General features: G+C 42.9%; 1 protein-coding gene across 3 annotated transcripts in view; it reads left to right on the forward strand.

Annotated features, from left to right (window-relative positions):
- Positions 1–25,962, forward strand: part of LOC105561207 — a 145,084-nt gene that overhangs the window by 74,209 nt on the left and 44,913 nt on the right. The window lies entirely within an intron of this gene.

Raw genomic sequence — 25,962 nt, forward strand, 5'->3', positions numbered from 1 at the left:
TTCCTGTTACTTTAGAAAGAGACGAACATGAATGAAACTAAGATTAAAGTTAAGCGACGTTTGGTGAAACCGGGTCTTAGTGTTCGTGCACGGTGACACACCGCGTGTGTCTGACCAATTGCCCCGCTCGACGACAGGTATTTGAATATTTGAGAGCGCCAGTTAAATTAGTCAGACATTCCTTAGGTAATATTAGAATTTGTGTTACGCACGGCCAACTACCCCGGCGGTGCATATACCCCTACACTGATAAAAATATCCAATTAAATATAATCGGATAATCCAGTTACATAATAACAAACGAATATGTCCGATTAAATTGTATGTGTAATTGTGTATCCTATGGAAAATATGATTGGTTTTTCGATCGAATTTCATCGGATATATGCATAATTTAATCGGAGAAATTAACCACCGGAAACACTAATTGGTTTATCCGATGGAAATTTTTCTCAATGTACGTTTCTGATTTACGTCTTGTCATAAGCTATTACGAAGCTTTGTGCTCTGACCCTTTGGACCAGCGCACGAACACTACCGTAGCGTCTTACAGGATCACAAAAAGATCCATCCAGTCTTAAATTTAGATGTTCCATTTACGCAATCTTTAACACTGAAGACTTTCCGTTACCATATTTTTATGTTTATAAATATATAAGTTCCATGTATATAAATAGTACTACAAGGGCCTAATTTAAGCCTAGAAAGTAATACCTGAAAGATAATTTACCCAACAAACACCAGGTAGCTGTTACTTGCTATTTATATATGTATATTAAAATATGATAACGTAGATCTTCATCTGTAGTTAAGACAAGTGATTAGTAATTTATTTTTAGGTCTCGGTCTCTCTCTCTCTCTCTCTCTCTCTCTCTCTCTCTCTCTCTCTCTCTCTCTCTCGTTCTGTTTAAGAGCGACACGAGACATGTCGGCATGAATGATTGTACGGTAAATACATGTAAAATATGTAAGTACATGCAAATCAACAACGCAGAGAAATTTACAAGCGCAACTTAAAAATAAACATGCAGCTCTACCGAGGTGATTAGATTCGGAAAAAAAATTACGTTTTCGCTGGTGCAAAAACACATTAGATAATATTTTAAAGCTTAGCGGGTATGATAACAGAGAATTTTGAGGATTTATACGAGGGGAAAATTAAAACAAACGCAACAAAGACGTTACAGTAATACAACATAATTAAATGTGCATTGCGTGGAAAAGAGCGCCGCGAATTTCTCGGCAGATAAAGCTCTCTAGCTGTCGCCGATTTTTCCTGGGCTAGCTTGTAATACGCGGTTTGATAATATTGACGGCGGTGTGACGAAGTTTGCTACTCGATCTACTACGAGTACACTAATTTGACCCTTTAAGCACGTTTATTACGTTTCCTTCGCGACGAGTCAAAGCGAGAAACTTTGTAATGCGCATGGAAATAAAGTGGCGAACTTCGGCTCCGCATCAAAACGAAATGGTAATCTGCTCGTTGCCTTTGTGATCACCGGCGCGAATTATATTACACGCACATCCTTCGCTTATATCGTTTATTCGAGATTGTACTCCCCGCCGTGTTTGAGGGATTACGCGAAAGTATATATTTAGGTAGGAAATAGAATATTTTTACTCGAAAAAACCGCTAAACGATGCCGGTGGTGTTTTTTTTACGAAAGTTAAAAAAGTTGAAGTGAAAAATATTACCGGCGTTATATAATTTGCGAGAATTTTATTCCAGAAATATTATGTTTTTGCGCAACGTTCTGCAATATTCATAATTCGGCATAATACTAGAAGGCATTTGCACGTTTCGGCATAGTTCGCCCTGGTCTCTTTCGAAAACGATTTAAATTGTTGATCAAGGAATTTCCAGGATTTGCAGCAATCGTCAGCTTTGTACTTGTACGATTTAAAACTCGTAAGGAATGTAGTCGTCGCCAATAATCGGCCCCTTTCGCCAGCCAATACGGCGAGGAATGAGGAAATTGTACACGCTTAATCGCGAATGAATTGCCTGGCGAGACCAGCGACTTATCTTATTCACAAGATGTGCTCGCCGATTGTTAGCCTCCTCTCTTCTTTCTCCCTTTTCCGTCCGCGGAAGCTGCTCGTGTTCGTTTAATGAACTCGCGACCTATCGCTTTTATCTTCGCGCCTTGTAGGTCGCCAACGTAACTATGTCGCGCGTGTAGCATGCAAATGAACAGCCGTCAAATGGTATTTTCCATATAGTCGAGTGCGCACTTAGGTAGCCGGTCCGCTCGGAATGGGAATGGCCGGGGTTTAAATTAATTCAATGCGACAAGTTTATGAAGCCCCTATCGCTCGGATCGCGATTCAAGAAGTACTTACACGAGAGTAGCCTGTCGGATTTTATGCGTTTGCGGTGAATCGCATGGCGAGCCTGTCACTCGGCCGCGCTAATTAACGAGCCTCCGCATAGCGAAGTCGCATGCGCAATGTCCTAATTATTGTCGAGTTCGATAACGCCGCTCGAAATTAATTTGCTTGTCGCCGTTAAAATTAAGACGGATATTATATCCTTGAACACACAGCGCAGGGAATTCTTGTTAGACTTTTCTAGTATCGGTATTTCAATCAAGATTGTAATTAAAGTTATCGCTGCTAAGTCACGAAATACCGGAGGGAAGTCAGGGGAAAAAATAATAATATATAGGAAAGAGCGAGAGGTCTGCTATTGGATTTCGAGGGAAGTTCAAGACGCGAAAGCGATTGAAAATTCGTCCAAATGTCGGAAATTCTTCGAATGTAGTTTAAACGACAGAACGCGCGGCCGCCAGTGGGAATCGATGTGACGTTCGATAATCGCCTCGGAGGCACCCAACTTCTGCGACAGTTCCGTTACGTGCTCCCGCGAACGTGGCCGCAAACACAAGCGACTTATCCGAATGAGCGCCGTCAATTGCTTCCGCTGGGCACGCGGGATTCTAGATTTTCTCACGTAATGAACCGTAACTGTCCCCGAGATCCCGGTAGAGGACGAGGGAGAAAAAGACGTTCGTGCGCTGGGCCGCGTCCGACCAATAGCGATTCCGCCACTTGCTGTCGACGTGTACTGATTCGGTCGATGGTCGGAGCGCTCTTAGGAATTACGTGACACGACCGAATCATCTGCAAAATGGACCGCTCGTGATCGAGCAAATAGAGCCGTAATCCGGGGGGGGTTTCGTACGGCGGATCTCTGCGAGGCGATCGCCTTCTTTGCCGCGTCCGAATGAACAAGAGGCGCTATCAACCGGTGAATTGAAAGGGAGCAATTTTCAGTTCCATCCCACGTATCGTATGTGTAAGAATTTGTTAAGAGGATCCTTCAGCCATCTTTTTTTTACTTGTGATTCTTTTTATTAGCTTTTATGCACAAAATAATACCAGGATAAGTTGCGGACCGCATAGCAGAACATTTTCATACTTGAAACACTCAGTTTAGAAGTCTAATAAAAAAGATATTGGTATTTGAAAGTTTCAGTTCGTAGTTCTAACTATAAATTTCAAATTGGCTTTATAAAATTGCAAAATTCTTCCACACGATTAAAGTACGCATAAAGACAAAACCAGGGACAGTCGACTTTATGTAAAAAAAGAAGGGAAATTAAAAATATCGCTTTATAAATGATTGAGGGTAGCTAACCCTGGTTTTGTCTTTATGCGTACTTTAATCGTGTGGAAGAATTTTGCAATTTTATAAAGCCAATTTCAAATTTAGTTAAAACTACGAATTAAAGCTTTCAAATACCAATGTCTTTTTTATTAGACTTTATTGGACTCTGAACTGAGTGTTTTAAGTATGAAAATGTTCTGCTATGCGGTCCGCAACTTATCCTGGTATTATTTTGTGCATAAAAGCTAATAAGAAGAATTACAAGCGCAAAAACTATATTTGACTGCGTCGATAAAAAAGATGGCTGGAGGATCCTCAGGCTTGTAACGAGCATGACGGACAAGTTTTTCGCCGTGATACAAGCACGATTTCTTTTATTAAAACTCTCTCGACACGCTCTCACGTTGAAATGAAAACGGAAAACTACTGTAATTGTTACGCCGTAGTTGAGTTTTAGAACATTAATGTTTAATCGAGTTAATTATTCGACTCGATAATGATGTCAATTAGTAGAGTTCGGTCTTTTACGCAAATCAATCTTGGTAAATCGTCATTTTGAATAGCAATTGCTTCTATCTGCTTAAATCGTTTATCAAAATGTCGATAATTTAGCAAAATATCGATTGAACTTGTCCCTAAACGAAGAGAATTTATTACGTGATTTTGAGGTAAAAATATTCCCACTGAGATCACGAATATTATTTTTGTTATACGGAGCTTGTAAGCTAACTTTTCAAGGTTTAAGGTCCTGGGAGACTGGTAATAAATCAAAGTATCCGCGTCCCTTTTCGCCACTTGGCTTTCCACGAAGGCACGCGCTTAAATCACAGCCGCTTGATCCCCGAAGGATCACTGAAATCGCTGATTGACGCTTATTGCCTTTTGATTCGATCGTATCGCCGATTCCACTGGCACTCCGAGTATCTCGATGAAAAAGACAATATTCCTTTCTCTCGAAACTCAAAGTGTTAGAGTGTGGAAGGTCCTTCCGTCGCTGTGTCATGTCTTTTGACTGTCCCAGAATAATGCTTCATCAATTGAATATCGTCATATCGAGAGAGAGGAAGGGAAGTCAGGAAGTTATATCTTTATCCGCAGATTCCTAAGCTTCTTTCTCTGCAAAAGTATTCTGAAGAGTTATAAATGAAGAGATCGAGAAGAGTCTCTCTAATGGAAGAAAAGTCGCAATAAAGGCATTTAATTTTTTCATTTAAGTAAGAGATTACATACATATATATGTCTTTTTTTTTAATAACGTAAATTGACGTAAATGATTGTATTAAGTTTGCAATGAATGCCAAGTAAGTTTTTTTTCAGCGTATTTTATACAATTGATGCACATGATGAAGTTTTATTTATTCGCACTTGTCGTTAGAGAGACAAGTACACATACACTGAGAAAAATTGTCATCGGATAAACTAATTAAATAGTGTGCCCGATGGTTAATTTTTCTGATTACGTTTTCCGATTAAATTACGGATACATCCGATGAAATGCAGTTACCGATGAAATTTGATTGAAAACCCGATCATATTTTTTATTGGATATATCCGTTTGTTATTATGTAATTGGATTAGCCAATTATATTTAATTGAACATTTTTCTCCGTGTGCAAGAAAAAATCAGTGGTAGCGTTGACAAGTTTTTAATATTGCTGGTTGGAAATTTATTTTTGAAACTCCTGGTTCGTACAGTTAATATTTCGCGACCTTGCGATGCTATCGGCCTTTTCACTTTGCACGTACGACATCAGATTTGCCTATTGACGCTTATTCACGATACCTCGTAACCTTATCGTCGTAAAAGGCGACCCAGATTTTTCTAAACCCTTTACACGCAAAACGAGGAATTCAAAGTAAAATCTCGTTTCGATTGGCATACTCATACATTTTAGTATACCTTTGACGCTAAGAAGCAAAGAAAGAATGAGGGAGATCTTACGGTCTTTCGGGAGTGACACATGGATGAAATTAGAGTACGCCTCTTCGGGGCGTGTTTTGTACCATTTTAAGTTTATTACTCTTGTCGAACAAAAATCGTGGGAGGCAATTTCTATTTAACTTTAACAGGGGAAAGGTGGGGAACGGAAAATCGAGATTGAGATTCAATCGGTCAGAGCAAGATAACTCGCAGTCCGAGACTGTATATCTCGTGAAACAAATCTTTACTTTTCATTCCTCTCGTGCGCTACCAAGTCAGACAGTATCTTCGTCCTACCGTGTGCCCGTGTAGCATAATAATATACATATATGTCATTATATATATTATATTACTTATATTTTCGTTTACAATAAACAGAATCGAGCGAGAACAGCACGAACGTTGGTTTCGACGTGCCCGCCGTCGCCGTCGTCACCTCCGCTCGTATCTCGTGCTAACAATGCTAATCGCGTCTTTCGCCGGTGTTATGATTGCCGGAGAGCAGAATTTGTCATACGAGCCGCAAGCGTGGGCGCATAGCGCGTGTAATCCCGTGCGCTGTATCAGTCGACGATATCGCGGCTTTGTAACTGTAACCGATCTCGTGTCGCTGATGCACGAACGAGACAGAGAGCGAGAGAGAGAGAGAGAGCGGGAGAGGGGAGAGACGGAAGGTGATACACACGCAGGCACGCTAGACGGTTCGATACGCAACGCGTGGTGCACGCATGCACCGCATGAGTCGCGTTGCACCTGAATAATGCATAAGTTTCGCGTAATAAAGCGGTAGACAAGCGGCTCCGGGCGTCCACGCGTCGACGATGCGCGTAAGAGCTTTCTACGTCGGCCGCTCTCGCGATTAACTGGAGGATCGTGCTCGGAATGGCACGAGCTTTTATTTTTTTTCTTTCCCTCCACCGTACTTTGGCCGCGGATCAGCTCGGGAATGAAACGCGTGGGCGTCAGGACCGAGAGGCACTTACGACCATTCGTTTTTCCCGACGTCGTCGCTGTCGCATCGCGCGCAATTCGATCATAATCGAATCGCGTTACGAGAGACTTTCGATTAATCGCTAGGTACTGACATTTATCGCGCGTATCGCGAAGAATATGTTGCCAATATGAATTATATCCGCGAAATAACGTTATATCCCGCGCGATGTCCGACGAAATATCATTTCTCTCTCTCTCTCTCTCTCTCTCTCTCTCTCTCTCTTTCTCTCTCCTCCCCTCCGCACGTCCTCATAATTTCGCTCAATTTATGTTATAAAAATTCACACGCAGCGACGAGTCTCGTTTAGCTTGGCGTGCGAGACAAAACGCGCGCGGAAATGTCGCGATTAGAAATTCGCTTTGCGCCCCGCGCGCGTTATTGCGCGCCGAGTAGTGCGTCGTGCGCAAGCACGCACGCACGCATGCGGCGGCCGCGGATTAACGTAACGACGTGTGTCGGAGGTCGGCAAGCAAACCGCGCCGCTGCGGACGAATGGGAATCGATGGGGAGAGCCCGGGCCCCGCGTCCGGATCTCCCGTCGCCGAAAATGAGACGTCCCGATCGCGGCCGGACGGGTAATGCACGTTCGACGCGCGAAACGTCAATTCCGCGTGTCACATGCATCTCCCCTTCCCTCCGTTTCCCATTAGATCACTGATACAGACGCGTATTAATAATCCTTTATGTCAGCGTGATTAAAGAGACGTCGTCGCTCAATGAACGAATGATCATCGATCTGACAGTCGCCCATTTTCATCCGATCTATCACATCTACCGGGCTTCTCTCCCTCCCTTCTTCGCCCTTCCCCCTCGGTTGATTTGATTTATGGCCGATCGATGGCCATTATCCGCGGATTTGTCCCGCGCCGGCGGCTCTGTCCGAGAAATTCCGGTAGAATAGGAATATCGGGGCATTTCCCGCCGGGAATACGAAATGTAGCTACCAGCCGATGGACGTGCTCGACCGTTACAGCGCCACGTGATTTTTGTTGGCCAGGTGTGGCGCACGGTACCTGGGGGACAAATCCATTTGCTCGTGTAGCTACTGCAAACAATTGTCCTAACGTCAGACTGACAGGGCAAATAGATGACGATGGATTCGTTGTCCATCCAGTAGATCGCAATTCTTTCTACCTTGGTTGTGTGGACAATAGATTTGTTTCTATAGGTGCGGAGTACGTACGTTCCTCTGTGCCGCGCGGTTTTTATTGCGAGCGAGTAACGTGTCTTTTGTAAATATCGGTTGAAAGGGTATTTCTCGGTTCATATTTTTGATTCCGCCGTACCGTGGAAAAATCGTACTATTACCCCCGGACAATTTTATTATATTTAAACGGCACGAGTAGCAAAATTATTGTATGTTATTATGAACGTTGCGCGCAACATTGCAGGTACAATTCGATAATTAGTTTATTTTATTTTATTATTCCACTTGGTTTCCGTAGCCATTGGCCGAATAATACGGTTACTGTTTAACACGCGAACTGCAATGGTTACACCGGCCCGAGTAATTGGTTTATTTTTACTCCAAAAGCATTATTTATATTTTTTTTGTATTCGTGCTCGATATTTACGTTGCAACTTGGTTTGATATCACTCCCCGTACCTGGCTATCGCTCTCGATGGTTTATAAACGAGCATATTAACCGACGTAACGCGCCGGCGGCAAGGAGGTTAAACAAACGTCTTAATTAAAACGCTCGTCATTTCGTCGGCGCATTAAATCGAGCATGTTTTCCCGCAGGCTTTATCCGGCGATACCAACGAGATAAAAGACAGAAGGCGCCGTTATCAGAGCCGCCGATCGCCTCGGTTGGAATCGGAGAGCCACGTAAAGACCGGTCGGTTCCTTTAGTTCTGTCAGAATAATCAATTGGAATGATTATTTTATTAAATGAGACTATTGATCGTGCTCGTGCAAGTATTACGTGGATGTTGCGACGAATATTAAAAGATATCGTGAAATTGAAATCTTGTTCAATGATTATAAAATTAATTAGGGTAAAATTCAGGCAGGTGACGGAGAGACAGAGGGAAAGTAGAAGACGATAAAGCCACTTTGCATCCAGTAATTTATTTATTAAAAAATCTAGTATAAATGTAATTTTTTTATTAGAAAATTCGGTGCAAAGCGGTCAAAAGTAAAATGCGTTAATCACGAGAGCAACACAATGAAGTTGTTACATGCATAAAGCAGTTATAAAGTAATCGGAATAGAATGAGATAAGTGACAGAAAACAGCAAAGCCGCTTTGCATCTTAATTTATTTATTAGAAAGTTCAGTACAAATCAATTGCGATTAAAAGTACAAAAACATAATGAACGCTAGATTGTATTTTTGCGATGAATATTTCCACATGCCTCGGCGGTCGAATTGGTTAAAACGCCCGCCTAGTGAGAGGAAGGTTCAAACCCTGGCTGAGGTAATATTTTTCGCAATTTTAAAACAAATATTTAGACACAACATATATCCTGCCATGGTTCTTTAGTCCTTATTCCTTTGAAATTGTGTTTGCCACAGTGGAATCTTATGAATTTTATTAATTTGAAAAACATAATATTTTTAAACAATACACAAGAATCGTCGGCCAATGCGGGTCTAAGGCAAGATGTAGGTAGCCTATACTTGTAAATTATTAAACTGTGAATTCGTATACCGTTTCTTTCCACATTTGTGCTGCGCGCCGCTTTCTTTTCGGACATAACCGACATCTTGCGTATTGTTTAGTTTTAGTTTAAGGGCCCTACCTTAACTTTATTGATAATATTTTTTATCGCTTGCAATAATTGAAAAAAATATATCGGGCGGCCAAGGATCGATAACGATAAAATTTATAAGGAACTTGCAGTACGGACGACATGGCTCTTTAGTCCTTATTCCTTCGAAATGGTGTTTACCACAGTGGAACCTTCTGAATTTTATTAATTTAAAAAACATAATATTTTTTATTGCTTGCAATAATTGAAAAAAATATATCGGGCGGCCAAGGATCGATAACGATAAAATTTATAAGGAATTTGCAGTACGAACGACAGGACAATTACATAAATTATAACGTCGTGCTGTTCGTGATATCATTAGGTAATTTCCATCGATCATTAAATAACAACGCAACGTCCATTAAGGGGACACGCTCCAAAATCTCGGTGTATATTTCTTCCCATAAAGTACCATTATTATCGTCGACGTAAATACCGCGCGATGGCCAGAGAAAGTACATTACCGGGGAAAGCGAGACGGCATAATAAATATCTACGTCGCCGGCTATAATTTATCGGTTACAGGAATTGGATGCGTCCCGCGTTTAATTGCGGGTAAACCGAGAAGAAAAATGGCGCCGTGGCGTCGCGCCAGTATCGGCGCTCAAAACAATGCGATGCCGTGACGAGCGGCGGCAACGAATCCGCCCGGTCGTCGTTGAAATTAATTTGGAATTTCGACCGAGCGAAACCGAAAGGGGTTGCAACCGCCGCAAATCCTCGCCGTCGACGCTTGCTGCGGCTCGGAAACTCGGGCGGGAGGTCGGCGAGAGGAGTTAAAGAGTCGCGGGGCAAATATTTGCACTTGTACGAATAGTTCGGGAAGTTTGCCCGCGTGTCGCGACTTTGCGACAGATGCGGAAATATAAATTCCATTAAGTTCCCGAGACGAGTTCCCGCGCGATATTAATGCCCGTATACGGCGGAGACCGCGTCACGAGGGGAAACTTTTTATTGCGATCCGACTCCATCGATATCCAATCAAACGCGAATAACTCGCGACGTTGGTTCACACGGCGAGGGCTCTCTGATTAATCTGGCATCGTTTTCTTCTCCGACGAGATAAAAGCGTCGAAAGGGATGCAATTGCCGTTGCGGTATTTTTACCTTTACACGGCCGAATATAAGACGCGCGAGAGATTTAATACGGGTCCGTCTCTTTAACAGCCTTTTAAATTGCAGCGTGCGCGCAGCTATCCTTCAGGCTTATGCGCCGCACGGCTTCCGGCGACGATGTTATCGCGGTAACGCGACAAAGGGGGTCAGAGGGGTAGGTTTGAATCGCTGGTTATGACGCCTCAATTACAGCGTACGTATTTATACGCCATTCGTCGCGCGACGCGTGATTTATCGACCTGCGAGTCGTGCGCGAAAACGCTGCGGTTCCTTTCCGCGGCGACGGAAAACCGGTATCGATCCCCCAAGGGGAGTAACCGCTTCATGTAATCGTGGGACAGTGCCTCCGAAATCATTATAAAATCCGAGGGGGAAACCGCTGACCAAAATCTTGTACGCCAATGCCCACTAATGTCCACTGGGCATTACTTTAATTTATTATCTTATTTTATCTTCATAATGCCCAAACTAATACCCAAAAAATACCTAGCAATGCCTAGCAATGCCGCAAATCTGTACACCACAATGCCCTCAGCGGTTTCCCCCTCGATGAAATTCTTACGAAGTCCCCGTGTAATTGTTTTGTCTTAATTTTCAAGTTTCTTCACTTGTTAGACAACAAACGTTAAATTTGAGCATTTTCTCAGCTTGCTTTTATTTACCAAACAATTTACTTCTTTTATAGCGTTTTCGACTGACTGCATGTGTTCGACCGAAAATGTGTTATGAATCTGGGTTAGGTTCTAGTTACCATATTCTTTTTAATTTTACGATAAAATCGAAATATTTATATTGGTAAACTTACGCGTTATTATCTTTAAAGAATGCTTTGTTCTACAATAAACACGCACGTATAACCTGATTCTAACCTTACGAAGCTTCTTGGCATTGATGGATCAATTCGCAATGGTATGGGTCGAACATGGGGTGCGTTTGGGTTATTTGTCTAGTAACTTAAAACCTAAAACAAAACTCGTGGCGTTATTAATCGCCCCAGGGAGCGATTAATCCTGGTCCAGTCGAAAACGCTATTAGTGAATATCCAAATATACATAGTTCGCATCTATAAGCGCGTATTCTTTTCACAATAAGGAGCCTATTCTGTAAACGTTAACAACATCATTAAGCGCTTTGCGCAGGTATAATACACCAAAGAAAGGCTGCGCAAAACACATAATGACATCGTTAACGTTTACAGAGTAGGCCTCTAAGATTGAAGTGGTTGCTGTTGGAACAACAACGAGTTGAAATGTCGATACACCTTTGCGCGCAAATTTGGAACATAAAAGAGCAAATACCAACACAAAATTACTTTTCGTTAAGACCACGGTTAGACTGGTCGGAAAAGTGGAACGCGAGGAAACACGAGACCGAATATTACGGTCTTAACTGAAATTATCTCTACAAGCAAATACTTGTTAGTAAAATAAGAAAAATATATTTTGAGGAACTCTAACAGCTCTTTGAGGTTTAACAACGTTACATATTTTTAAACGTGCATATAAGAAAATTATTTGCAATTAGATGAAATGGTATGAAATCAAATGAAATCGCGTAATCGGTGGGACAACATTTTAGTTAGCGGTTACCCCCTTGCGATCCCCCGCTGGCGTCTGGGCGCGATGACATTAAGAGCGAACCTATGAAACTTTGATATTAATCGAAACCATAAAGTACCACGGGCCACCTCGCGACGCGGCCCGCAGCTCGCCGTCGTCGTTCTCCACCTCGCCGTATCGCTTCGGAACTCCATCGTCCTCTTTTCCGCTCGAGATCGCTAACACACCGCGTTATTTATATATATTGCACGCCGTAGCTCCTTGCGGACGGGAATAAACAGGACAAAGTTACGTTATCGAGACACCGCCACGTCGGCGAGAAAATTTTCTCTTTAATCTTTCTTCTCTACTCCCAGGCATTAAGTTCCGCTTCTTACTCCGGTTGAGTTTATTTCGAAGCACCGCGCCCGCGTACAAGAGCGGGCATTTTCTCCCGGCCGTGGCGAACAACTTTCTTCGACAAATTTCGAATCGATATTTCTCACGTGTACTCCCCGAGGATAGCGCGAGATCTTTTCTGAAGCATTTTCCGCGATCTTTCTCTCTCTCTCTCTCTCTCTCTTTGCCTTTCGTCAAAGATACAGGTATCTCGAATTCTTTTCGTCGGACAAATTCGCGCACCCCTTCTTCGTTCTAATTTTTCAACGTCCCATGTTTCTGTTGGTAATCTCTCTCGCGCCGAAGGATGTCCCATAATGCGAGTTGCGAATCGAATTACCATGCGATACTCAGCTGATTTTATTAACCGATTCGCCCTTTCTTCCGCCTCAGCCGCCCGGGAGCGAAAGAGAGGAAAACAATCACCGCGAGAATTATGGAGCAACGGAGTCTCGTTCATCATCGTCGTGCCCGACATCCGGGCGCGAGCCCTTTTAACGCGTTGCAATTTCGACTTCCGTTCCTTTTGACAGAGCGGGAAGAGAACTCCCGCCCTCCCACGCGATACTAGTTTAATTATCTCGGCCTCGGAGGCTGCGGAGGAAAAGTAGACGGAGCCGGGAAGAGAGAAAGAGAGAGAGAGAGAGAGGGGGGGAAGGGAGAGGGAGAGACAGACGAGTCAAAGTTCCACGGGCACGATGAAGTTTTTAGAGTTTCTCGCGTAGTCGAGGCATCGATATGTTGTTTACGGATCTCCCGTTTTCCTCCTCTCGCCTTGTTTCCATCCCTTTTTTTCCCCCTCTCGTTTCCTCTGGGATCGCTTTAGCGCGGCCTGCGCCACGTGACGGGGGATGAAAAGCCACGGTGGTGGGTTCCTGTCTTCCACGACCTTCGTCTGTTGTCGCGGGCTTCCGTGCCGATTGGTAATTCTTTGAACACCCGTCGCTTCTGCCACCACTTCTTATCAGCGAGAAGAGGAACGTCGTTACGGAGATCAAACGAAATTTTGTCGCCCTTTGATCAGAGACGTGGCATTGCCGGGGTGCGCGTCGCCGCGCTTTTTCGAAAAGATTATACTCCGGGGTTGGAGAGTGTGGAGCTCGCTAAGCTCGGATATACCGCGCGGATTAAGCGCGAATTAATTATCTCGGAGGGGCTCAGTGGAGCCGACATTTCAGTCTTCCAGACGTAATGGCGACTTTATGCTTTTACGATAAGGCTGACGAGAATGTGCAGGATTGCAGATTAGAAATGCAAAGTGATACGGGGAACTTGACTGGGATATTATGCTCAAGTTTATATGAACGAAAGAATATGTTAACAAAAGTTTATCGCGCTTATCTGTTAAATCTTCCGCTTCGGTCTACATTACCGTTTTATCGTTTCGAGTTACGGTTTTCTTCGGCACACTCGTGCGTCGTACAGAAACCCGATTCGTTGCGTCTCACCTCCCTTGTTACGGTTATAATTGCCCTTGCGAACGCATCGACACGGGAAACGGGTGCAGGAAACTAGGAAAACGCTGTTGAAAGAGACCCGTCGTTGTTTCGGCGCCGAGATATAAGTTGCCTCCTGCGAAGCTAATAAAATAGAGAAAATACCATGAAGATAGCAACGCAATAAAGACTCGGCCCTGCCGGAGCTCTTTGTTCGTTACCATGTTTAGATCGATAAACTCGTTATCGAAGATACGTCGGTTTCGTATCCGGAACGAGGTTGACTTGGCGTAAGTCTGCCTCTTGTCCGGTCGAACAATTTCGACTTTACGGTATTCCCGCGAGTGTTCCTCGAGACGCGGAAAATGGTAATTGCCACAATTTCTGTTCCTCTTATCTCCGAGCGAGCGGAAAGCGTCGCCGAGTGGATCAAACGGAATTTTCGTTGCGACTTTGATTAAAGTATAATTATTGAGGTTGCCCGGAGGAATCTCGGGGGTCATCTCTCGCTAGAAAATCTCGTTACGAGATTTCGTCAGAGATATTGCTCCCCTCCGAAGAAGAGAGAGAGAGAGAGAATTTCGTGTACGTCCCTCGCGCGACTATTGGCGGAAGATCGGCTGATATTCGCTGAGAAAACAGGATCAATAGCGATAATGAATTGAATTCTCTCCCGGACAATTCGACATCCGTCGTATTTTCGCTCAAATAATTAGCTCTTTGTCGGTGACTTCTTTCTTAGCGTCGCCTTATCTCAGAATTTTCTTTTTATTCCGCTGCCAATTACGTTAATTAAATTAGTAATAAACATTTATACTGCAAATAATTGGACGATTGCACAATCAGATCATTTCTGCGTTTTGTAACGTCTCGACACGGATCGTTGATATATTCTCGCGATGACGATACTTCGCGATAGGAAATATTTGATACGTGACCCCGGGTGGATTCTAGCTCCCACCGTCTCGACTACATCCGCGCACAATTGCTTCCTCACGTTCTTTCCCGCGACTGATTCAATTGCGAATTCTTCGGATGCGCCTCGACGGTAAATCGGGACACGACACGAAGCAGCCGGGAGGCATCCCCCTCGTAAGCGCCGTAAGCTTGTGCGCATCGCTGTTCCGGTACCCGCATGCGGTGCGAGCTGACGCGCCTTGAATTTAATGCTCGACGCCGCGAACCCGTCCGCGGATATCGAGAGCGGCCGCCTCGCAAACGACATAACGCATTTAGAGGGCTGCGCGTATCAGTGTAACGCGATTCCACCTGGAAATCCCGGAATTCATCGAATTCCCGCGCACACCGGGGCGCGTCCGCACGATCGTCTGCGTCAATTGCAATTGCGTTAACGCGGTGTCGCGCGAACGCGCCGCGCGCGATTCGATGTATCGCGGGGGATGACGACTCGCGTCATCGACACCCCAGCTGCGACCCGATTGCGGTATCGCCGATGCGAAGCAGTTATACGAATATCTATCGCGCGAGGGGTCTTAATATAGATCACGTTGCACCGCTCGATTTCGAAAACTATTATAGTTCACGAAACAGCATCGCCACTTACCTTCGGATGGCGCTCTAAAATTATTCATTAATACGTGGTATAAAATTGCTCTCGCGAAGGCAATTTCCACCAACGGGTTTATTTATTTTATGCTACAGCGCTGACGATAGGCATGAATAAGTTGTAATTACATCTTGGTCCTCCGAACTCGTGCGAAGAGAAATGAATGTAATAATATGTTCAACGTCAGTGTTTCCTTGACCATACCTGGCATTTTTAATAATACAGAACATTCGTAGCGACAAATATCATCTCAGCCAGGGTTTGAACCTGGACCTCCCTACACTCTAGGCGGGCGTCTCGCCGATTCGACCACCAAGGCATATACGTAATAATATTTCGTTCCGCAAACATTTCGCGAAATTTTAAAGAGTAGCATTTGGAGCAGGGTATTTTGTTCCCTCGTACTTATAGCTACACAGTTGAAAACATTAATGTTAAATTTAACAGATGTATTATACATGTCTCAGATGGTTCACACAAAGTTTCGTGTTAATTTAACATAATATGGATATGTTAAATGGTCACACTAATACTCTGTTAATATTTTAACACAAAGTAAATACAAATCTCAAAATAATTTTAAATAAATTTTGTGTAAAATTAACACATGTTTAATGACAAAATGAATTTTAAAAAAATGTAATTTTTACATTTTATACAGATGTAATAAGTCAAATGACGGTCTGTTGTATAGACTAAAATCAACATTTTATTCTGCAAATTTTAACAGATAAATCTTGTTACTAATAATATAGAACATATATATTGTGTAAGATTAAAAAATAAGTACACATTGTGTGGTTTTAACATTGGTTTTCAGCTATTTAATAATTTTACATTTGAGGTCAAGAGCAATATGTTAAATTAACACATGAATGTTTTAAACATTTAACACAAAAATTTTAACCGGTCTTTTTTTAAACAAGAAAACACAAATTTTTCAACTGTGTATTTGCATCTCTTGTCTTCGAGGGAATGGCAACGCGGAAAGAAACATGTAACTACCGTAGCGAGAAACTGCACGTGGCAACTAAATTTCCGTTGTAAAATATGGACAACTTAATATTTAATTGTGACATCTAAATATTTCGCTAGTGCGCCTATTGCATTGGGTGCGACAGCAAATCGTTTGCTGTGCTTTAGAAATTTATAGTTACGGCAGGGAGATATCTTTAGCAAACCATGATTAGCTACGGTAACGGAAATTTTTGTTTCAGTGAAATGTAATTTATTAAATAGCAAGATTTTCAGAGTTTAAAGAGTGAGAACAAGATCGGCCCCATTTTTTTCGCATTCGATTTTGGTCACAAAGTAGGTACCAAACGAAAGGTCTCGTCAAGACGATCGCAGATATGTCAGTCTCAGAGCGTACCTATTTAACGTTCCAGAGACATCGGGCTCCAAAAATTCGAAAACCGAGTTGGAGTCGACTGAAAGGTTTCCCCATGGTCGATGCTAATGACATCGTCCTGCATTTTCTATGAACCTAAGTTTTCGGTGGATAAAGTGCATTATTATCTGGAGCTCTTTTATTTCCTACAATCTAACTAATAGGTTCGGTCAAAAGCATTCGGCACTGGAACCTTTGGAACCCGATATCTCTGGAACGTTAAACTTTGAGACTGACATATCTGCAATCAGCTTGACGAGACCTTTCGTTTGGTACCGACTTCGTGACCAAAATCGAATGCGAAAAAATGGGGCCATTTGCCTATGGACACTTGTCCTCACTTTGTTCGCTGCGGAACGCTAGATAGTTGTAATTACCGAGATAACGTGTCGCGTACGGGTCGAAATTTCTTTTCCGGATGCACCGAGAAGAGATTTCGGTCGTTTGCCCAAGTTGGGGCCACGCATGTCGCGTTACGCCGGCGACGACGGAGGAAGGGCCCTTTTGTCGGCTCGCGTAGGCGTGGAGGTCGTCTTGGCAGCTTCCTCCGTTCCAGAGTCGACGGAAGTGGCCTGGCCACCGTCGGGAGGATGTCACAATTAATGCTGACCGGGGCTCGTTAGCTACGTTTCCTTTTTCCCTGACTCATATCGCCGATGTCGGGCGGCCGGGGAACCGGGAACGCTTCCAGAGATGCGCGCGCGGGAGATAGCACCTTCCTGGACAACGCGCTCCAGTTTATCGGGCACTTGGCGCGCTACTATTGTCACGCGCGCTATCCCGCAGGGTATTCTTTTCCACACTGGTTCCAGCACCCAAGGCAGACAAAGTCGGAAGCTTCTCGTCGGCTGTTTGCGCTAATTTACATTCGCATTTATTAGCTCGCTACTTATCCCCGTCCGATCAGACGATATCACGTCCGCGGTGATGCGCGTGGGCGTAAGTGGCTCGATTCCCGGCGTTATTTAACGTCGTCGCGTCCCAAGCAGCGTCATATATAAATCACAACGAGATAAAACCTCGCGTATGGAACCTCTCGCACCGGAAACGTGGGTTAAGTCGACACTTCCCCATAATATTGGCCTCGTCTCTACGACACGCTAATGTGACATCGTGTCTACCGCGTGAGGGAAGACGATCGGGAGATAAGTGGTTTTCGACGGGCATGAATAATGGTCGGACATCGTTATTAACGATTCGATCCGAGTAGCGGGGCAAAACCGGGCAATGTTATTTTCGGTTGCCATCTGCAACGTGTTTGCAGGGGGCTCGTATATTTGCAATATTTTCAGATTAAATCACTTGATACGTATATGCGTGATGAATATCATGAAATTCTGTGTCTTTTATTTCTGACCCGGTTTTGGTAGCTCATTTTTATCTTTTACCGAAATGAATTTCGGCGCGCACGCACCCGCGATGTATATTTATAAATATGAAAAATGGAAGCGAATTAATGGACGTCGCGAAACATTTCGTTCGGGCTCAATTCCGGCGCGTATTTTTCGGAAAGAAAATTTTCAACGTCATAATCGGCGACGAACGTTATCGGGAAGCGTCCGAGCTTATATTATGTGGATAGCATTGGTTAATTTCCTGGTGCATACAAATTTACATAAGCGCATCGATCTGATACGCGCAGCGGTGCTTGCAATCAGCCTGTAAGCGAAACGACGTGTGGCCCGGCCCCGGGTTTGCGCTTGTCGTGTTTGTTGGACGTGTATCATATTTGTTTATTATTCGTGCCATACGGTTCTTAAAACAATGTCGACCACGTCGAGGAAAGGCTCGGCGGGCGAATCGACTCTCGCAACTCCGTTGAAACGGAACAAACGAGACTGCCAGCTCGCTTCACCACTAATTAGATCTCGAAAAGTAGGTCGCGCCGCTGTAGTCCACGTTGAAGAATGAGGAAACGGAGTGTACAACTCTCCGCCGCGAAATTTTTCAGCGAATTTTCGCTCTATCCTCACTAACGCGGTGGGTAAAAGCTTTCAGTTATATTTAGGATATTTCAAAGTAATATACACGTGTATATATGCACACGTACACACGAATCGTACTCGAGCATTATCCATTTCGCAAATTACAAAGTAAGGTTTCGAACGTGGCGGCGGAATCGACGTCTCGTATCTGCACTAAAACAGTTTTTAGCTCCGTATAATAAAAATGATTGAACTTTTCTCTCTCTCTCTCTCTCTCTCTCTCTCTCTCTCATTCTCTCTTTTTATCTGAAACGAATATTGTAGCGTGCGATAAAATACTGTAAAAAATGTACGTCAAACGAGATTTTAATAATGTTTCGCGATAAACAGAATTCGGCGATTTTAGCAAGCTGACGCGAGTGTAGGAGGCACGTGCGACACGTGCTCGCAGGCTGTGGCGTTTGTAATGGAACGCATTTGTTGCATGGAAATTTCTCCGAGGGGTGGGCTCACTAATTTCGCGGTATGCTTACTATAAGGGAATATTGTCTGATCCATATCTATCAATGGCACTGATTGGTCTTATTAATTAGCGTCTGTTTGCTGGTTTTTTTTTCATGTGTCGAAGGGGCCCTTCGATACTTCTCTCATTAAATATTGTGGCAATTAAACGTTTTAATTGTGTTAATTAAAATTATGAAGTAAAATATCTATATCAAGCACAAGCTTTAAATTTGTTTAAAATAACTATTCGATTTGTACACGTGTTTAAATTCTCGAAATGCAATTTAATTAAAATGTAATTTAATTAACATAACTCTATAGTCGTGTTTTTATTATTAAATAATATTGCAGCTAAGTGGCTGTTCAAAGTTTTGCTAGAGGAAATCGCTGTGGGAAGGGAACACCGCAGTTTCGGTCCCTGAAGCGATTAGGGTTAAAATAGTTAGCTGTTACGTTGTGATCCAATCTGCCGAGATGACAAGTGATAATTGATGAAACATTTAATATGATTTGGAATATGCTTCTTTATCATTTTAATTCAATATCCGCACTTGTTACCAGCTTCTCTATACAACGTATCAAAGCAATGAATAATATTAATTGAAAATTATGAACGTTACCAAATTTATAATCTCGCGTATCGGGAATCACGTATTTTTTCGGAAAGAAATAAAATTGTTTATTTGTTAACTGTTTGTTTGTTTCATTTTGCGATAAATAATACAATAAACCCCCATTCGCGTCCGAGTTTTGCAAATATGTATCATTAATGTTTATTGCGAATGCACGGTCTAACTATAATTATTTCTCGTATTTTAGGACACATTTTATTGATAGGCGAATTAAATTGCATATGGTCGAGTTAATCCAATGCAATATTCTCTCTTTTGTAAGAGGGCGAGGAGGGGAAAAAATATGTTCTCGCAATAAACCCCCCACTATCGTCAACTCGAAAAATATATGTATTTTTCCACGCGTATACGCGTTTTTAATCTCGCTTTTCTGCTTTTCTTTCTGCCCCAACAAAACTGTCCGGCTGTCTTTATGATATACCCGGAAGTCAGGTATTTTACGTGGAAAAAGGTATCGTGTTTGCTTGCCAACGTGTAAATAGCCCCGTATCTCACGTAGAGAGATTACTGGGTCTATCTGCGTGTTGCATGTTACATTTTCATTTAGTTGACAACTTCTAACTTGGAATTGTCCTAGGATCATTGTTACCCTGGAATTGTGCCAGATATATTGCATTCTACGCGCGACTACTATTTCTCCTGAGCTTTCTTAGAATTGCCAAGACTCGCTGAAGCGTTGCATTTTAAGCAATTGCATTATAGCGCTTAGAAATTTACAAATTTTCCACGGAACTAGTGATGTGGACAGGAAAGACGATTTTTCAGATACTCGATTACTTTTCCCAATCAGATTGAAATATCGATTTGTACTGCAATGTACTAGATTGTTTAGTTACTTATTATTTATCGACTTTTTAATAAAATGATCTCAAGACGTATCGCGCAGGTAAAATCATTTAAAAATAGTACGCGGTGAGATAATTTCAAGTTTTGGTTAACCCGTGTATCGTTTAGTCGAAAATGTTGTTGTAAAGAAACGCAGCGACACCGGCGGGTCTGCAACAATTCGCAATTGTTCGCGAAGGAGTGGAGGAAAGTCGATGCCTTTTAACGACGTGCGTCGCGTTGATCTCTCGATAAACTCGGTCGCGACACACGCGCTATCGATTGTAACTTGCCGCAAATACGGCGCAGGCGTGACAGACTGGCGACAATTGCGCCATGCAAAACACCGAGTCGCATTCTCGAAAATTGGAAAATGGAAAGCAGATTAAAAAGGACCGTGCCGCGCGCCACAATCGTGGTCAAAATTAAACTGGGGCCTGGGATGCCGTTCGGAATAAAATTTGGAGTCGTCGAGGGAAATAATCAATCGTACTTTTCGATCTCGCCAATGATTTGTATACACCAAACCCCCGCGTGCATTTGCATAAGAATATTTCGTTGTCACCGAGATGCAAACCGCGGCGCACAATGTTTTTTTCCTCGCCGCCGTTACCGTTCGAAAAGTAATTTCGTTTGACGTCTCTCTCCCCTCGGTATTTATTTTAAAGGACGCGTATGAATATCCAATGCAATCCTTTGCCATCGAGAGGATAGTTGCGTACGTGCGGGTGAATCGAGTTTTAATCCCGTTGCGTCAGTAAAACCCCCCTTTGCCGGGATTAATAATCACCGTGGTTGCATGCCTCAAAGCCGATTGATCGCATAACGCTACGCAGCTCCAACTAATGTCACCTGATAATCTATTTACGGCCTGTTTCGCTTTTCTGCGACACACTACCTGGCGATTGAAAAACGAAAGCGTAATCAAAAGGAAGATAAGGGAAATGCATATTTCCCGTTGATATTCTATCTGCTGACAGTTGCGGTCCCTCGATCGTGCATAAAAAAAAAAAGAAATCGATCGCACCAGGAGAAGAAAACGTCTCATGTTTCTTACGTTTCACGGCAATTGTTGAAAATTTTGTCTCGAAATTGAATTGAGAAAAATGACAAAAATAGTCTGCGATTATCGTTTGTTCTCATGTCGCGCGAATTAAGCTTTTACATATGCATTTCGTGATTCTACGCTCGCGTGCTAAAAAATCTCTGTAAAATCGTTCAGCTAAACATGCGAAATAGGAGGATCCGCATCGCGGATTTTTTTTTTCAAACCCTGTTACTTTGTGTGCTATTCGTACCGCAACATCCAGATCCGTTCTAAAAAAAATCTGCAACGTGAATCAAGAGATGGCTACGTATCGGTCGTATCCGAGCTAAAAAAAAAAACAAATGAGAAGTTGACGTTTCAATTCAATGTATGTACGCGCTGCGTTTCCGAAGGGAAAACAAAAACATAGGAAAAATAAGGACAGTGTATAAATTCAATAAAAATAATCCAGTGGCGATTAAAACCTCCATGACAGAAACGTGACAATATAGCAGTTCACTGCGCGTTCCCTGAATAAATAAAAGACCTGGCATTTCAATTATCGCGCTTGATCATTTCGAGTAGGACAAACGAATAGGCCGCGGCTCTCCGGGCGAACTTTTCGAATGCAAATCTGCGAACCATTCACCCGTATGACAATCCTTCGTTAGGAGAAATCTCAGGATGCGGGAGGGAGGAGGCACGCGAGTTTCGATTCGTATAACAAAATTCTTCCTTCTCTCCCTCTGCTCTCCGAGTAGTAAAGTTTCCAGATGTCTCCCGGACGCGGTAAACTATCGAGGTGGATCACGGGCTTCTCTCTTCCCAGGGAGTCGCGAAAAATCTTTACGATCAGCGACCCCAGCGGTCGCTTCCCACGATTCTACATCGCTGATTGCTTTACGGTCTTTCGACGTTCGCGACGTTCACCCTTCTCGACATCGATGCATATCCGGTGCGCCTCATTCGATTATGTCCCACCCCCCCTCCCCGCGCGTCTTGCGGCGTTATCGCGTATAAAACTGACTAGTGCAATCCAATTATCGTCATGACGGTCAGGACGGATCCCACCCCGCGCGCGGACAGATTTTATTCAGCTTTGATACGCTACGAACGTCGCCGTCCGCGCCGTCGAGCTTTTATTCGAGCCGGTTTCAACCGGCTGGAAAAGATTACTGTATAAAGAAAGTGATGCGATATCGTACGATAGGGAGTTCAGATGCGAATCGAAGTGTTTATTCGTGCAGTCACACTCGTATTTTAATGTAAAGAGATCGATGTAAACGTGAGCTCTTTCTCTTTATTTAAATCATTGAAACAAAAAAAAGATTCTGCGCAATGGATTTATTAAATATACGTACAGGTACATGTTGGTAGAATCGTGGATACATGTAATATGCATTTATTACACGTAGTGTAATAAAAACATAAAATATTGCACTTGGAAATATTGGCAAAGGCATTTGTGAAATAATTCACCGTAATTCGGCGTTTTCTACTATTTGTATCTTTTTATCTGTTATATTCGAGCTGTTTAATTAGTACTCTGAAGCATAGCTTTCCTTTCAGCCGATTTTTCTGAAACTTAATACTTAAGGGTTTTCTGGGTCGTTCATTCTGGTGTCAGAAAATTCAAATGCAGATTTTCGGGCGCCATGTTGGATCCGCCATTATGAATTTTGTAAATCTGACCTCATATGTGCAACCGGCAACTTGAAAAACTCCCGAGTACCGAGTTCCAGATAAATCGACTGCATTTCTTGCAATTTTGACTCTTTATGTTGGACTTTAGATTAGAAATCAGTGATCTCAAAGACTCCCAGACACCTAGTTCCGGAATGTCGTTTGTGGGAATAATTTTGTGACTACAGAATATCTTATAGAAAACAAAAGTTTTTAATTAAAACTTTAACTTTGTGCTGCTGCATTGAGTGAATCGTCGAGATAATTTTAGAATTTCGACCCGAGACTCTGAATTAGCAAATCAAAAGCCTTTTAGATATGAAGTAGCAAAGACAACGGAGTGAAAGAAGTGTTTTTTTATAAATTTCGGGAGGTGTAACGTATACGTTACACCGTGCTTCAAAGGGTTAAGTAACTTTTAATGAGCGATACGTTATCGTGTCGCAAATTACTATCGTGTCTGCAGCGAATAACAAGCAATGCGGAAATTGGCGACACGTCACTATTACTCTGTTTTTTTGCGCTTCCTCCAAGAGAAAAAGCACTCCATACCGATCCAATTAGACGCCACGATCTTCTTCGCTGATTCGACTCGTCTCAGAGAGTAGAAATTTGCTGAAAGCTGAAGTCTAAAGTCACGCGGATATTGCGCGTCATAGTTAGCCACTTTGCCGAGGAATGATTACTCCCTTTCGACCATCCCACGCCTTTTTACCTCGTACATACCCTCGAGGTACCCGAGGATGGAAGACGGTTGCAAACTCAAGTTAACCGATAATTCGCCGTTAAAACATCAACACGTGGTACTTAGCACGAGGACCAATTATCTTTCTTAAAAGTGAATCCTTATGCTTTCACCTCTGTAATTAGATGAATTTCGATTTTGTCTCGCAATTTTGGTTATCTATCCGAAGTTGCAATCTCCAAAGTGTGGAATGTAGCCTTCTAATTGCAATAACATTAAATTTGAGATTGAAACCGGCGTTTCACGTCTCCGCCGTAGAAATATTGGTTTCAGATTATCGGCAAGCACGCTCCTGGAATTCTCGATATAAATCTTCTCGCTCGCATACCTAATGGAAAAATCGATACGTGCCTCTGACGATACCAACTGTTAGTTTTAATATCTCGTAGTAATATCAGCGTGATAAAGAACGATGCTCACGGCAAATTCACCAAGATGTCATAAATTTACGGCGCCGCTCGCACGTCTTCTCCTTCGAGGCGACGTCTGACGTAGTCCGGGGTGGTAAGTGCCGAGGGTGGCACCGGCTATATCGCGGCTTCTAATTTCCACCGGCGACCTTGGGCAAAGAAATCGTAAATTTCTCACGCCCACGGGTTCTACCTGGGCGTGGCAGGCGTGACGAGAGGAGGCAGATAGAGCCCAGCCGACGGGAGATGGGAATTTTTCCTCGAGAATCGAAAGCCGTTTTCGCGTCGCGCGGTACCCCGACGGCGATCATTTGTCCCCGAGACGTCGCGCTGTCTAAAAAAAAAGTCGCATATTTTTCGTGACTCTTTCTTTCACTCTCGTCGCCGCGAAATCGCAAAAGGGCTTCTCTTAATCCTGAATAGAGAGATATGTCGTCGGAAGAGTTTTGTTCTCAAGCAGAGAAAACTCGATGGCGTTACTTGAGCAGTAGAGCGAATTGTGAGTCCTGATTTTTTTTCAATCTTGTCTTCGCGGCAGAGCGTAATGGAAATCGAAAAAGAATGTAACAATTATAAAAACTGTTCGCTCTGTAGTCCGCGTCGCAGTATGACGCGCTATTTTCAACTTTTTACTTGATTAGACGAATAAAAGTCGGAGTCAGTCGCTTAGCGTTTGAATCGCGACGGGACTTTTAGGTTCCAATTTTGCTGTTTAGTTGTCACGATAAATGCATTTCACTTCGTGCATAACCACGTACATTTCCGGCACGGCAGCGGTTGCGGCGCAACCCGTACTTTGCGTACCGTTGTCGAGGAAAGCCCACGTACCCTGTAATCAGAACACTTTCGCTTCGCCAAGTCAAAAGCAATAAATACATTTTGAATCTTGACACAGGCGCGCATCCCCCTTTGGTAACGTGCACGTTTACTTGCAATTTCGTTGATCCTTACTGTAATGTTGTTTCCATCGATGAAACCATCGCAAACCTCCACGTGCAATATTTTTTTCTTTCACAAATTTATTCGCTTTTAATTTCAACCTACAACATTAAAATTTAATTTTGATCTTAAGCTCAATTAAGAATCCGCAATTAAAAATTGAAAACAGATTGTATAGTACATGCATAGGAAGAAAAGGAATGCAGTTAAATTTTTACGAAGGACAGTTGTTATTTTTAAACGCTTCGCTAATCGCTCGGCTGAAATTCGATTATTTCCTATTAGAATCATAAATTTGATGAAGCCTGGCTATTGTATGCGATAATATCATTTTCATTGCCAAAAGTTAACACTCGATCTATCCGAGCAAGATAAATTTATTCATTTTTTATTTTAATCTGCAACATTGAAGTCTAATTTTGATCTTAAACTCAATTAAGAATCCGCGACTACAAATTGAAACAGAAGAAACATAAGAAGAAAAGGAATGCAGCTAAATTTTTATGAAGGACAGTTGTTATTTTTAAACGCTTCGTTA

The sequence above is a fragment of the Vollenhovia emeryi genome, unplaced genomic scaffold (genome assembly GCF_000949405.1).
Source record: "Vollenhovia emeryi isolate VEMERY1.0 unplaced genomic scaffold, V.emery_V1.0 DF939210.1, whole genome shotgun sequence".
NCBI lineage: Eukaryota > Metazoa > Arthropoda > Insecta > Hymenoptera > Formicidae > Vollenhovia > Vollenhovia emeryi.